We start from the raw sequence: 14,624 nt of genomic DNA on the forward strand, positions 1-14,624 counted from the left end.
CTCCTTGATCTCATTTGTTATGATATGCCCAAGTATACCAATAAGAGGAAAAACTGAAAAAAGTTAGTTACTTCAAGTGGATGAGAAAACTGATACGAACGGCTGCAAGGGCATACAAAAGAGAATCTTAAAATGGTGCTGGGAACAACAAGGTTTTAAGTTAGAAAAATGGAACAGCTGATGTCATAGTTAGTATTTGTATTTGTGTTTGTATTTATTGATTTATAAAGCGCTTTACACCAAAGCGCTGTACAATTGAACATCTTAATACATAAACATAAACAGTATGATGGTAGAAGCAAATAACAATATGAATCAATCAACAAAACGGTGTCCAGACAACTCGTCGAAAAAAAACTGGTCGACTGCAATTTGGTCGACGCAATTTGGTCGAAAACCAAATGGTCGAATTTTTTTTTTTATTTATATATTTATTTTTCGGGTTTTCGTTTAGTTAAAAAAGGGGTTTTTAGAGAAAAAAAGGGGGTTAGGGGGGGACCCCCCAAAAAAAAAAAAAAAAAAGGGTTAAAATAAAAAAAAAAATTTTTTCGACCATTTGGTTTTCGACCAAATTGGTTCGACCATTTGTCTGGTCGACCAATTTTTTTCGACGAAATGTCTGGCAACCAACAAAACAGCAAGAAGAGCAATTAACTGAAGGGAATAGGGAGAATAGTAGGATAGGGCTGGGTGGGGGGAGGGGTGATGGGGAGTAGGGGGAGGGAAGGGGAAGGTGAAAGTGGGGAGGTAAGGGAGGGGAGGGAGATGGTCAAGGGGGAAGGTAAAGGAGGGAGGGGAGGCAGGAAAGGGAAAGGGTTTCAAGGAGGAGAGTGGAGAAGGAGAGATTTAAGGGAGGTGCGGAATGAGGAAAAGGTGGTGGTAGAGCAGATTGCAAGAGGAAGGGAGTTCCAGTGCAGGGGGGCTAGGAGTTGGAAAGAGCGGAAACAGGAGGGGGAACTGGGGGTCGGAGGAACAGTGAGAAGGAAATGGTCCGCAGACCGAAGGGAACAAGAGGGAGAGTAGAAAGAGAGGAGGGAGAAGAGATGAGGGGGAGCAAGACCATGGAGAGATTTGAAGACGAGGAAGAGAAAGTGAAATTTAAGTTGGGAGTGAAATGGAAGCCAGCCAAGGGAAGAGAGGGAGGCAGAGATGGAGTTGCGTGGGGTAAGGAGACAGAGGGTACGTACAGCAGAATGGTAGATAGATTTTAGGGGGGCGAGATGAGAAGTAGGTAGTCCAAAGAATAAGGAAGAGCAGTAGAAGAGGCGGGAGAAGATAAGGGAGGAGATTAAGAGTTTGGTAGCATGGAAGGTGAGAGAGGGATGGATTTTACGAATATTGAAAAGGTGATAGCGACAGGTGCGAGAAGTGAGAGAGATATGGTGGGAGAAGGAGAGCGAGGAGTCAAAGTGAATGCCTAAATTATGAGCATTGGGAGAGATAGGGAGGTTAGAGGGAGGAAAGCGAATGAAAGGCGGAGGAGAGGGAGGGGGAAGAGAGTTGGAGGGGAATAATACGACTTCAGTCTTGTCAGTGTTAAGGGAAAGAAAGCGGGAAGACATCCAGTTCTTTATGGCAGTAAGGCAGGAAGATAGTTTTAGGTGAAGGTCAGATGAGAGAGAGGAGAAAGAAAGGAAGAGTTGAGTGTCGTCAGCATAGAAGTGATGGGAGATGCCAAACGAGGAGATAACAGGGGCTTGGAGGGAGGTGTAGAGAGAGAAGAGAAAGGGTCCAAGCACCGAACCTTGAGGTATGCCGTATTCTAGAGGTTGGGTTGGAGAGGACCGGCCGTCCCAGGAAACAGTAAAAGAGCGGGAAGAGAGGTAAGAGGATAACCAGTTGAGAACAGAGTCTTTGAACCTAAAGGAAGAAAGAGTCTGGAGAAGAAAGGGATGATCAACAGTGTTGAAGGCAGCAGAGAGGTCAAGGAGAATAAGGACAGAGGATTTCTTAGAATGTCGAGCAAAGAGGAGGGAGTTAAGGATATAGGCAGAGCAGTTTCAGGGGAATGTTTAGGACGGAAGCCAGATTGGGAGGGGGGTAGGAGAGAGAGATTGGTGACAAAGGATGAGAGCTGAGAGTAGGCGAGATGCTCAAGAAGCTTGGAGAGGAATGGAAGAAGAGAGATGGGTCGGAAGTTAGAAGTGAGAAGGGGATCGGCAGAAGGATTCTTCAGAATAGGGATGATCATGGTATGTTTGAAAGCAGACGGAAAGGTTGCAGAGGAAAGACAGATGCTGAAGAATGAGGTAAGGTAGGGGATAAGAAGAGGATAGATATTAGGGATAAGAAGGGATGGGAGAGGGTCCATTGGGGCGGACTTGGGATGCGCTTTGGAGAGGAGGTTGGAGACTTCAGAAGGGGCGATCGGTGAGAAGTAGGACATTAGTCCTTTATTAGGACATTAGTAATTGTTAGGCAGAATCATATGCAGTACCCTTAGGGACCACTGGACACAATTAAGACTACAAGTGGTAATACAATTTCACCTTTGGTACAAGCATGTACTACACAGAAAGAGTGGTAGCAATGTCTGAGCAGCCAGACTTATCTCAAGAGCAAATGAGCAGTAGTAGAGATTACACAAAGGACTACAATTACTGTGACTCAAGCAAACACTGACTCAAGGTTTCTGGTTAAAAAATATAGGTACATTTATTTTTAAACCATCTGTTCACAAAACACTTCACTTCTATTAAAATAAAACCACACTTCAAATATACTACACACAACCAATTCCCCTTGTGCAAAACAATTCAAGGTAAGTACATTGGGATTTGACAGACCGGTGTTGTGAAACAAAGACATTACCGGGAGTACATATGCAATCACTTTTTGACAGTAATGACAGTTCGGTCTTACGAAAGATAAACGTACCCGTGGAAAAAATTGTAACCGAAGTCAAACACACTTAGCACATGAATTAACACAAGAGAATTCGGGATAAAAATCATAGGCAATACTTTTGTCAAGGCAGATAGAATCAGAGGGCACCTTCTAACCAGTAGATAAAAGTCAATAGGCCTGTGCCAGTGTCAAATGTAACAGGGGTCCTGTTGCCAAGGATCACAGGGTTAGTACAGTTCACAATTCGAGATTGCCAGGAGTACTTAGATATTGTCACAAAGGGAGGCAAATGTTATAAGAGGGAAGGAAGAAAAGGACAAGCTTTTGGTGAGGAAGAAGGGTTTGCCCCAAGTCCTCGAATTTGGACACAGTACCTTATTCGTTGAAGAAAGCTGGTGCCACAGCGGTTGTTCCTGGTAGTTCCTGCAGACTCACGGTTCCTGGAGCTTCAGTTGTGGGGACAAAAAGGAGACGTCTGGAGCGATCTGCACAACCCAGGGATGAGGCCAGCAGCAGTGAAGCAACAGTGAATAAAAGGTGCGCTCCTTTAAAACAGGAGAGGCTCTTCAGATGGCTATCCGGACCACTACAGCTGTGTGCAGCGATTTCGACCAAAAGTAGGATCCTCTGGCTGTGGAAGATGAGTTAGTTGATCCCACCAGGCTCAAGGGAAGAAGACTCCGGACTGGATCTTCTCTGTCGTTGAAGGGTAGATAGCTCAGGACTGCAGCAGGGCTTCACCGGGACTCAGGAGTTGCAGCAGCTGTCTCCTCCGCTTCTCTTCGGTTTTTGCAGTTCCAGTGGCGACTCTGACTTCCAGCCCACGAGTCCTGCCTTTATGTCAAAATCCCCCATTCACACAGCCTGGCTTTCAATCACTCAGCAGGGGGGTTGTCCGGCCCGGACAACCACCTCAGCCAATCGACACAAGATGCGACTTGGATCTCCAAGGAGACCCTGTGCAGGGGGTGACTAAACCCCTCCCTCACATTTAGCCCACCTAGACACCCAAACGCCAAAGGAGGGATTCTGGACAGAAGCCCGCCAAAGGTCGGCGAACAAAGAAGGAAAACCTGGTTTGCTGTGAAAAGGAAAACACAAGAAGGACTTTAACAAAAAGAAATGGTGACTAAACCCGACCGGAGCCAAAATAAAAAGTATTTGGTCCAGCGGGTTTGTGTTTAAAGCTAATTCAATAGCCTAAAACAGTACCACATTTATATAGTATAATCACGGTAGAAAAGTTAGGGTAGATACCACTGCCACCAGCCAAGTCTAAATGTTAAGAGAGCAAAACAAAGCTCAAAGAGGCACAGACAAAAAGGGGCAAGACTGAATCCTTTCCAATACTCCATGTAAGATGGGGTGTACTGGGTCTGTAGTTTAATGTGACTATATAAAGTTAATGGCACTTTACATGTTTCTGGGGGACAGTAGTCAGCCCCAGAAAAATGGAGTCAGTGGGAAGTCTCAAAGACAACCCTGTGTCACTGCACTAAAAGTGCTGTGTAACACACATTAACAGTGGTGCTCGTGGAGTGGTGTGGCTCCAGAGCCCAAGATCACACAAAAAGTAGAAATACACATGGCAAAACACATGTTAGAGTGGGGAAAAGGCTAACACTCTTACCAGGTGGAATAAAATAAACCCCAGAAATCCAGCAAAGCTGCTGAGGGACTCACTAGGTGAGGGAAAGTAGTCATAAATGAGAATTCTCCCTAACACTCACGCCCCAACCCCCAGACTAAGGCACAGGAGGATTTAATCCACTCCTGGATGGACCTCATACCTCTAGTCAGTTATAAACATCCAAGAGACATAACATTTTGGTGTTGACTTCCTGCTCTGTGCTCAATGGTAAAATCAAACCCTTGCAGGCAGATTGACCATCTTAGTAGTTTAGGGTTTTCCCCTTTCATTTGCATCAGCCATCTCAAGAGTTGGTGGTCAGTCTGAATAATGAAAGTAGATCCATAAAAATATGGTCTAAACTTCTTCAGTGCCCACACAATAGCAAAGCAATCACGTTCTATTGTTGCCCACCTTGTCTCAGGATCCTTTAACTTCCTGCTGATGAAACAAATGGGATGTTTCCTACCTTTCTCATCCACTTGACTAAGGACTCCACCTATATCTGCATTAGAAGCATCAGTTTGTACAATGAAGGGTTGGCGGTAGTCAGGAGCTCTTAGGACTAGAGCTTTACAAAGGGCTTTCTTCAGGCCTTCAAAGGCTTGAGTGCGCTCCTCATTCTATCTGACCTTTTTAGGGAATTTTGGAGAGGAGATCACATTCAAGGGAGAAGCTATGGTCCCATAGTTCTCTACGAAGTTCCTGTAGTACCCAGTGAGATCTAGGAAGGCTCTCACTTGGGTTTGAGTAGTAGGGGGTGGCCCAGTTTTGTACAGCCTGTACTTTTCTAGGCAATGGCCTTATTTCACCCTCTCCTACCTCATGTCCAAGGTAGACCACTTTGATCTGACCAATTTGACATTTACTTGCCTTGATGGTCAAATGGGCCTGTTCAAGAGCCTGCAAAACATATCCTAGGTGATCAATATGTTCTTTCCATGTAGGGCTGAACACTACAATGTCATCCAAGTATGCCATGCAGAAGTCCTCCATCCCATTCAGAACTTGATTGACCATCCTCTGAAATGTAGCAGGTGCATTCTTTAGTCCAAAAGGCATAACCTTAAATTGGTAGAGGCCTGCTGTGGTGGAGAATGCAGTCTTCTCCATGGCATGGTCTGTCAGGGCTATTTGCCAATAGCCTGATGTTAGGTCAAATGTGCTAAGGTACTTGGCTGCACCAAGTCTATCCACCAGCTCATCTGTCCTAGGTAAAGGATGGGCATCAGTCTTTGTGACTGCATTTAGAGCTCTATAGTCCACACAGAATCTCATCTCCTTGGATCTGCCTTTGTTACAAGCACAACTGGGCTAGACTATGGGCTAGTAGAGGGCTCTATCACCACAAGATCAAGTATCTTGTTGACCTCATTTCTTATATGGGTTCTTACATTGTCTAACATTCTGTACCCCCTGCTTTTCACAGGCAAAAAGTCACCAGTGAGGATATCATGATGGCCCCAATGGGTCAAGCCTGGTGAAAGTGAGAACAGGGAGGCAAACTGATTTAACAGTAATTTGCACTCATCCTGCTGGTCAGTTGTTAGAATGGAAGAGAGATTAACTCCTTCCACTTTCTCATCTAAAGGTAAGCCTCTGAGGAGGTCAGGCAGAGGTTTACTCTCCTTCTCCTCTTGAGCTGAAGCTAGAAGCAAAGCTCCCATTTCAGGTCTAGAGACATAAGCCTTGAAACGGTTGGTGTGAAATACTCTGGGAGCCTCCTTAGGATTACCTAAGTACACCAGATAGTTCACCTCTCCAAGTTTACCCACAACTTTGAAGGGTCCTATCCATTTGTCCTGCAAGGCCCTCTGCCTTGTGGGTACCATAACAAGAACAAGCTGGTCTTGAGTAAACTAAACCATGTTAGCCTTCTGGTCATGCCAATGTTTGACCCGAGCTTGGCCAGCCCTCAAGTTATCACTTGCCTCTGCCATCATGTGTGACATTCTCCTCCGGAGACCTATCACATAGTCTGTCACTCTGACTGGCTTGGGGGAAGGAGCACTCTCCAACCCCTCCTTAATCAGGGCCAATGGACCTCTGACTGGATGGCCATAGAGAAGTTCAAAGGCACTGTAACCTACTCCCTCCTGAGGGACTTCTCTATAGGCAAAGAGAAGGCATGGCAGTAGAAGGTCCCACTTTCTTTGAAGGAGTTCTTCTAAAGCACCTATCATGCGCTTCATAGTTCTGTTAAACCTCTCCACCAATCCATTAGTTTGTGGGTGGTAGGCAGTAGAGAACTTGTAAGTGACTCCACAGGTTTTCCACATGGCTTGCATGTAGTGGGACGTAAAATTTGATCCCCTGTCAGATATCACTTCCTTAGGAAAACCTACTCTGGTAAAAATACCAGGTAGGGCCTTAGCCACAGACTTAGCCGTAATGTACATCATAGGTATTGCTTCAGGATACCTAGTAGCATGGTCTACTACAACCAGGATAAACCTGCTACCTGAAGATGTGGGAGAGTCAAGAGGACCAACAATGTCAATCCCGACCCTCTCAAAAGGAACTCCCACCACTGGGAGAGGCACCAAGGGGGCCACATTCTTGGCTCCACTCTTGCCAGAGGTTTGGCAAGTGTGACAGCTCCTACAGAATTTGTCTACTTCTGAACCCATCTTAGGCCAGTAGAACTAAAGAAGAGAGCCTTTCCTTGGTCTTCTTAAAACTTAAGTGAACAGCCAAATGTATCTCGTGGGCTAACTGTAGGAACTGAAGTCGGTTCTATAGAGGGACTACAGGTCTTTTGCAGTCTCCAGGGGTTGACTCAGTCAGTTCACTGTAGAAGAGGCTATCCTCCCAGTGCAACCTATACTTCCCAGGCTCGTCCCCATCAAGCTGAGAAGCTGCCTGTAGGCGAAGACTTTCAAGAGTAGGACACTCTCTTTGTCCTCTGCTGAAGTCTGCCCTGTTGGGTCCACCTTCTGCCAGTAAAGACTGCAGTTCAGGATGTTCAACAGGGTCAAGATCTCCAACCAGAGTAAGATCTTCTTCCAGATCTGAGTCCTCAGTATCTAGTGGAACCACACAGGGTTGAACCTCACACTCAGCCTCAGCTGGTGGAGGAGTCACAGGTGTGACTTTGGATAGTCTCGGTGATGTCCTTGTAGGCACAGGGGTGCTTGCTGTTGTCTTGCTGGTAGACTTGGGTTTCCCCTTTGTCTCTTTTTGTCTTGCAATAGCAGTATGTAGGTCATGTGGACTTGGGGTGATAGCTTCTTCTATCAAGTGCCAAGGAGAGCCTCTCAAGGTTCTCTCCCTTGCAGACCTTGTGAGCTCCTACTTCATTTTGCTGGAAGGTCTGGGGGTACTGGACACAACTCAGAGGGTTTTCAGGTCATTACCCAACAGAACCCTCCCAGGTACGTCACTTTGCACACTAACAGGTATTCTGACAGTCATGTCATTACACTGGATGCGAGCTGGTAACTGGGGAACCATTTGCACAGGGCCTCCAGCTAACTTGGTTAGGTGTTTGGGTGCCTTAGCAACATCCTCTACCTTGAAAAAACATTCATCAACCACAGTTATGCTGGCTCCAGTGTCTCTGATGGCAGGTGTCTCCTGACCATTCACAAGAACACTATCTTTATAATACTCTTTAGTATTATTTGGGATTGAGTTATAGACATCTGAGTTCTGTTTTTCCCAAAGACCCAAGAACACTAAAGAAACACTAGCTGAGACTCTCATGGGCTCATCTGCTAATGACTGAAAGTTTCCACTGGCTATAGGAACTTCATCCACCTGGGAGAAGGCTAAGGAGACAGTGTGGACCCCTGAAGGTTTACCCTTACATCTGGGATCCCCTTTCACATGGTCAGTTGACCAAAAAGCAAAACATTTCCCAAATGCTTTAATGAATGGGGGCTTGTTCTGACCTCCATCTGGTTTGCGACCAGATGGTACACTAGCCTGATTCAGTTTCCCTTGCGGCTTACCCTCGTTATGTTTGGGGCCCTCTTTTGGATGGGAGTTATTGGAATTCTCCTTGTTATATTTCTTTGGCTGCTTTCCCTCACCCTTCTTCTGAGTTGCCCCAGAATCCTTGTGAGTAGCCCTGTTGGCAACCCACAAGTCAGCAGCTTTAGCTAACTTCTTAGTATCTATCCCCTTTGAATCAGCCAAGTGCTGTCTAAGCTCAGGAGAGTAGGCATCATAAATTGACTCCAACATAACAAGATTCCTCAAACCTTCATACGTGTTCACCTTGTAACCCTTAACCCAACCATCTATGTTTTTCAAACATTCACACACCCAGGTAGCCCAAGGGGTACCATCATGCTTTTTGAGGGTCCTAAACCTCTTAAGGTATTGGGAAGGGGTCTTCCCAAATCTAGCTATCAAAGCTAGCTTCGCACACTCATAATTCTGCTTATCCTCCTCCCCCAACTCCATTACAGCATCACTTGCAACAGGGGGAAGCCTAGAGAAAAGCCAAGGAATCAACTGATTCCCTGTGATACCCTGAATCCCATGATTATACTCAAACATTGCTAACCAATCCAAAACATCAAGTTTAGTCTAATAGTTACCAACCATTTGCTTTGGCAATCAGGGTCTCTTAGGGCTGGAAGACCTAGAAGATTCTGGGAGAGAAGCATTTTCCAAAGACAATTTCTTCAACTCTAAAGCATGAGTCTTCTCCATTTCCCTGAACCTTGACTCTTGATGTTTCATGGCAGTGTGTGCCTCAATACGTTTCACTTCCAATTCAAGTCTCATTTTCTCAAGGGCAATACATTCAGGAGTGAGTGTAGGACCTGATGGGGTCCCTGTGGACAGAGGTTGTTGTTTCTGGGCAGGTAGAGGAGTGGTAGGGACTTCTGAGATAGATTAATCTACTCCCTCTAATCCAACACTCTCAGAATCAGAAACATCATTATCCACATTTGCTGGAGTGGTAGGCCCTTCTGACCCACTCTCCAGACTTTGTTTTCCCCATAACTTAGCAACCAGTTCAGATTTCTTTCCTTTACCAGAGAGGCTCTGTTCTCTACACATGGTCTCAAAACCTCAGCAGTGTAGTTTAAGAGATTCTCTTCACTGTAGTTTTCCATACTTGACATGATTTTTCAGTTAACAGATATAGTGGTGTTTAGCCTTGTGGTTAGTTGACCCAAGGTAATAGCAGCACCCAAGTGTAATCACTATACTTAAAAATACCACCGCTGTACCCCAGTGTTAGACAGAATCATATGCAGTACCCTTAGGGACCACTGCACACAATTAAGACTACAAGTGGTAATACAATGTCACCTTTGGTACAAGCCTGTACTACAAAGAAAGAGTGGTAGCAATGGCTGAGCAGCCAGACTTATCTCAAGAGTAAATGAGCAATAGTAGAGATTACACAAAGGACTACAATTACTGTGACTCAAGCAAACACTGACTCAAGGTTTCTGGTTAAAAAATGTAAGTACATTTATTTGTAAACCATTTGTTCACAAAGCACTTCACTTCTATTAAAATAAAACCACACTTCAAATATACTACACACAACCAATTCCCCTTGTGCAGAACAATTCAAGGTAAGTACATTGGGATTTGACAGACCGGTGTTGTGAAACAAAGACGTTACCGGGAGTACATACGCGATCACTTTTTGACAGTAATGACAGTTTGGTCTTACGAAAGATAAGCGTAACCGCGGGAAGAAATGTAAACGAAGTCAAACACACTGAGCACATGAATTAACACAAGAGATTTGGGGATAAAAATCATAGGCAATACTTTTGTCAAGGCAGATAGAATCAGAGGGCACCTTCTAACCAGTAGATAAAAGTCAATAGGCCTGCGCCGGTGTGAAATGTAACAGGGGTCCTGTTGCTGAGGATCACACGGTCAGTACAGTTCACGATTTGAGATTGCCAGGAGTACTTAGATATTGTCACAAAGGGAGGCAAAAGTTATAAGAGGGAAGGAAGAAAAGGACAAGCCTTTGGTGAGGAAGAAGGTTTTACCCCAATTCCCCGAAGTCGGACACAATACCTTATTTGTTGAAGAAAGCTGGTGCCACAGCGGTTGTTCCTGGCAGTTCCTGCAGACTCACGGTTCCTGGAGCTTCAGTCATGGGGGCAAGAAGGAGGACATCTTGAGCGATCTGCACTACCCAGTGATGAGGCCAGCAGCAGCGATGCAACAGTGGATAAAATGTGCCCTCCGTTAAAACAGGAGCGGCTCTTCAGATGGCTATCTGGACCACTGCAGCTGTGTGCAGCAATTTCAACCAAGAAGAGGATCCTCTGGCTGTGGAAGATGAGCTGGTTGATTCCACCAGGCTCAAGGGAAGAAGACTCCGGACTGGATCTTCTCTGTGGTTGAAGGGTAGATAGCTCAGGACTGCAGCAGGGCTTCACCGGGACTCGGGAGTTGCAGCAGCCATCTTCTTCTCCGCTTCTCTTTGGTTCTTGCAGTTCCAGTGGCGACTCTGACTTCCAGCCCAAGAGTCCTGCCTTTTATGCCAAAATCCCCCATTCACACAGCCTGGCTGTCAATCACTTAGCAGGGGGGTTGTCCGGCCCGGACAACCAGCTCAGCCAATCGACACAAAGTGCAACTTGGGTCTCCAAGTAGACCCTGTGCAGGGGGTGACTAAGCCCCTCCTTCACATTCAGCCCACCTAGACACCCAGGCACCAAAGGAGGGCTTCTGGACAGAAGCCCGCCAAAGGTCGGCGAACAAAGAAGGCAAACCTGGTTTGGCGCGAAAAGGAAAACACAAGAAGGACTTTAACAAAAAGAAATGGTGACTAAACCCGACCGGAGCCAAAACAAAACGTATTTGTTCAAGCGGGTTTATGTTTGAGGCTAATACAATATCCTAAATCAGTACCACAGTTATATAGTATAATCGCAGTAGAAAAGTTAGGGTTGATACCACTGCCACCAGCCAAGTCTAAATGTTAAGAGCGCAAAACAAAGCTCAAAGAGGCACAGACAAAAAGGGGTAGGAATGAACCCTTTCCAATACTCCATTTAAGATGGGGTGTACTAGGTCTGTAGTTTAAAGTGACTATATAAAGTTAATGGCAACTTTACATGTTTCTGGGGGACAGTAGTCCGCCCCAGAAAATTGAGTCAGTGGGAAGTCTCAAAGACAACCCTGAGTCACTGCACTGAAGGTGCAGTGTAACACACACAAACAGTGGGGCTCATGGAGTGGTGTGGCTCCAGAGCCCAAGATCACAAAAAAGTAGAAATATACATGGCAAAACACATGTAAGAGTGGGGAAAAGGCTCACACTCTTACCAGGTGGCAAAAAATAAACCCCAGAAATCCAGCAAAGCTGCTGAGGGACTCACTAGGTGAGGGAAATTAGCCGTAAATGAGAATTATCCCTAACAGTAATAATCCTAAAAACATCTATTTGCTTATTCAATTGGTTAGTGGGATGTGCAACGTATAGTTATCTATAAATAACACTTCTACTTTTGGTTCTTTCACAACTAATACCTCCTCCTTGGTTCATTCTTCTAATAATTATACATTTCAATATAACTTGTCATTGGTTGGCAATCTACTACACTAGTTGATAAGCTGAAGAATGTTCTTATTGGTCAATTATTGGTTCATCCAGCCTTGGGCTCTGTTACACGATGCCAAGGTATGTGGTGGGGAAGGAGAGATAGGTGAACCGCTGTGAGCCGGCCTTGAAAGTTACTCCCATCTCGTTCCCATGCTGAGGGTCTCTCTTGCAGACATGTTCATGGATTTGGCATCTCATCCCCCTCTCTAGATACACAAGGGGTGCTATCTAATTTAACATTGGAATAACTGGTCACTGTTCCGACCACGTGATAGGGTACTGCTGTGCTAAAACCATTTTAACCCATTTATTGGATCTCCTACTGTCTGAATGCATGTGTTCATTTCTTCAGTGGCTGCTTGAGGTGCTATATGTTCATTCATTTGTTATGGGATCATTTGACACGGCAGCTACTTGCCCCAGGCATTCAAAGATATGTTTGTTTTCTTGCTGCTACCAATAGCAACAAATTAACTTAATAATTGCACTCTCTGCCCTGCAAAACATATCTGATGCGGTTTCATCTCTTAGGCAGAACTCGCTTTTACCCACTGACCTTGATGCTTGTTCTGTTGTCTGAGCATCGTGAGGTCTGGAAATGTTTGCTAAGCTGCAATATTTCAGAATTGTGGCCTTACAGGGTGTGATCTGAGTAATGGCAGTACTTCTGCTCTTTCTCTGCCATGTTAGTGTTTTTCGAGTCTTGCATGCCATTCATTATTGCCTGCCTGTGTATGCTGCAATCTCGCCATAAATGCCCATCTCTATACTGCTTGTGTAACCCTGTCTGGGTATTGCACAACCTTTCCCTGCTTCTGTGAATGCTCACTACTTCTCTTGCCCTAGTTGTGTTGCACAACCTATTCTACTCTAAATTGGCGGTTGTGTGACTATTCGTGTTTTAACTGACTATTTACAGAAATCTTCTCAGGTTGTACTTCCGTTCATGCTTGGGAACGTATGGGGGCATGGCCAGACCCAGCGCAAATCTCATTTTCACCATCACACCCCGCTGCTCTGGTGAATTTATTGACCACACCACCCTTCTCCTTCAACCTGTCAAATCTATGTTTAGGTATTCAGACCTTACACACCCACCTCATGCTACCTCCTTGTTCCACATACTCCTCTGGCACACATGTGATAATTCAGCAGTCCCCATCTCTTCACAAGCGACCCAGTGGTGTGTGTAATTGTCAGGAATGAAAGAGGGCAAGAACCTGTTGCCAGGGGAACCAATAGGTCTTTCGATGAGGTGTATCTGAGGTGTTTTATCTGAGTGTGGGTGTGTACCACGTTATGTTTGCCCAATATTACTCTCATCATGTGTTCTTCTACAATATTTGTTCCCATTTTTCGACATTGTGCTAATATTATTTGCAAGACACAGGTACCTGTTAGCACCAGTATCAGAACTGCTATTGTCATTTTAAACGTGTTACCTAACCAGGCAGGCACCCATCAGAACAGTCCCTCAAACCAGTCCACATCTTCAGCGGCACTACTTTCCTCAACCATCTTTGTGTGCAAGTTATTGCTTCCATCAAGCTGCCATTCTGCTCATCGTGTGTTGGTGTGAATGTACAGCAACTTGAGCCACTTTTTCCGCATATGCCTCCTTCCATGGCAGTGACGAAGTCAAGGACAGACCTGTTTTGGAGAGTCATCAATCTGATAGCTCTCATCTCCTCCGTAATCTCATTGTGCCCTTTCTCAGTGGCGTGTATGGCCTGCAGTAAATCCTATCTATTTATCTGGTTCCACTTGGCAACCCAGGGGCAAGAAGGGATGAAAAGAAGATAGTTGCCTTGCTAAACTGCCTGTGTTCATGTGGGTTAGTATCTAGTGCATTGTTAGGTTTCTTTGAGAAATAACTGTCTCTTTTCGTGCATTGTAGTGTTTCATATCTTTTCTCTTTCTGGTCACTTTTCACCATAGGGTAGTCTCCTATTTGCACCACATCATTTTGGGGCACAACTAGTGCCGGTGCATGTAACACCGCTAGTGAGCATATTCCACACCAATCTGGCGGGAAATGCATATCGGCTTGTGTACCACAGGCCCAATAGTGGTCCCTTATTACTACTGTGCCTACTTTCATGCCTGGCATATCCATGATGTGTTTGAATACTTCATTGTCCCCTACTTTCACTGCTCCATTGTTTCTGAAAAACAGAGATGCATTCACTATGCTTGTTATGTGCACTGGCTCTTCTTCGTCCTGTACCCATGTTAACAGACAGGCATATTTTCTCATTGTTCTAGGTAACTTTTATTAACATTTTCTACATGTCCCCATGAGATTCCTATAAGTGCTTCTGCTCTACATCCCAACCTTGAGAGGTAAACACCCCTCCTATTATGTGTAACTGGGGTCGGTCCCAACATAGAGGTACCTAATTTCCTTTGTGGTCAGTACAGTTCAACAATGGATGTTCACTTATTGTTACGTCACCTCTTTGTGGCCCTGACAATGTGTTTTTCACCACCTTGTTCACCATTTTCTTTTCCTCGATAAAATGATCTTCTTAAAGGGATTTCGATTTTGTCACCCTTTTTAAGTAAGCCCAACTTCCCGGGATGTGTCCCCTTGTCTTGTACATTGAA

The sequence above is a fragment of the Ambystoma mexicanum genome, chromosome 7q (assembly GCF_040938575.1).
Source record: "Ambystoma mexicanum isolate Mex_15411 chromosome 7q, UKY_AmexF1_1, whole genome shotgun sequence".
Lineage (NCBI taxonomy): Eukaryota > Metazoa > Chordata > Amphibia > Caudata > Ambystomatidae > Ambystoma > Ambystoma mexicanum.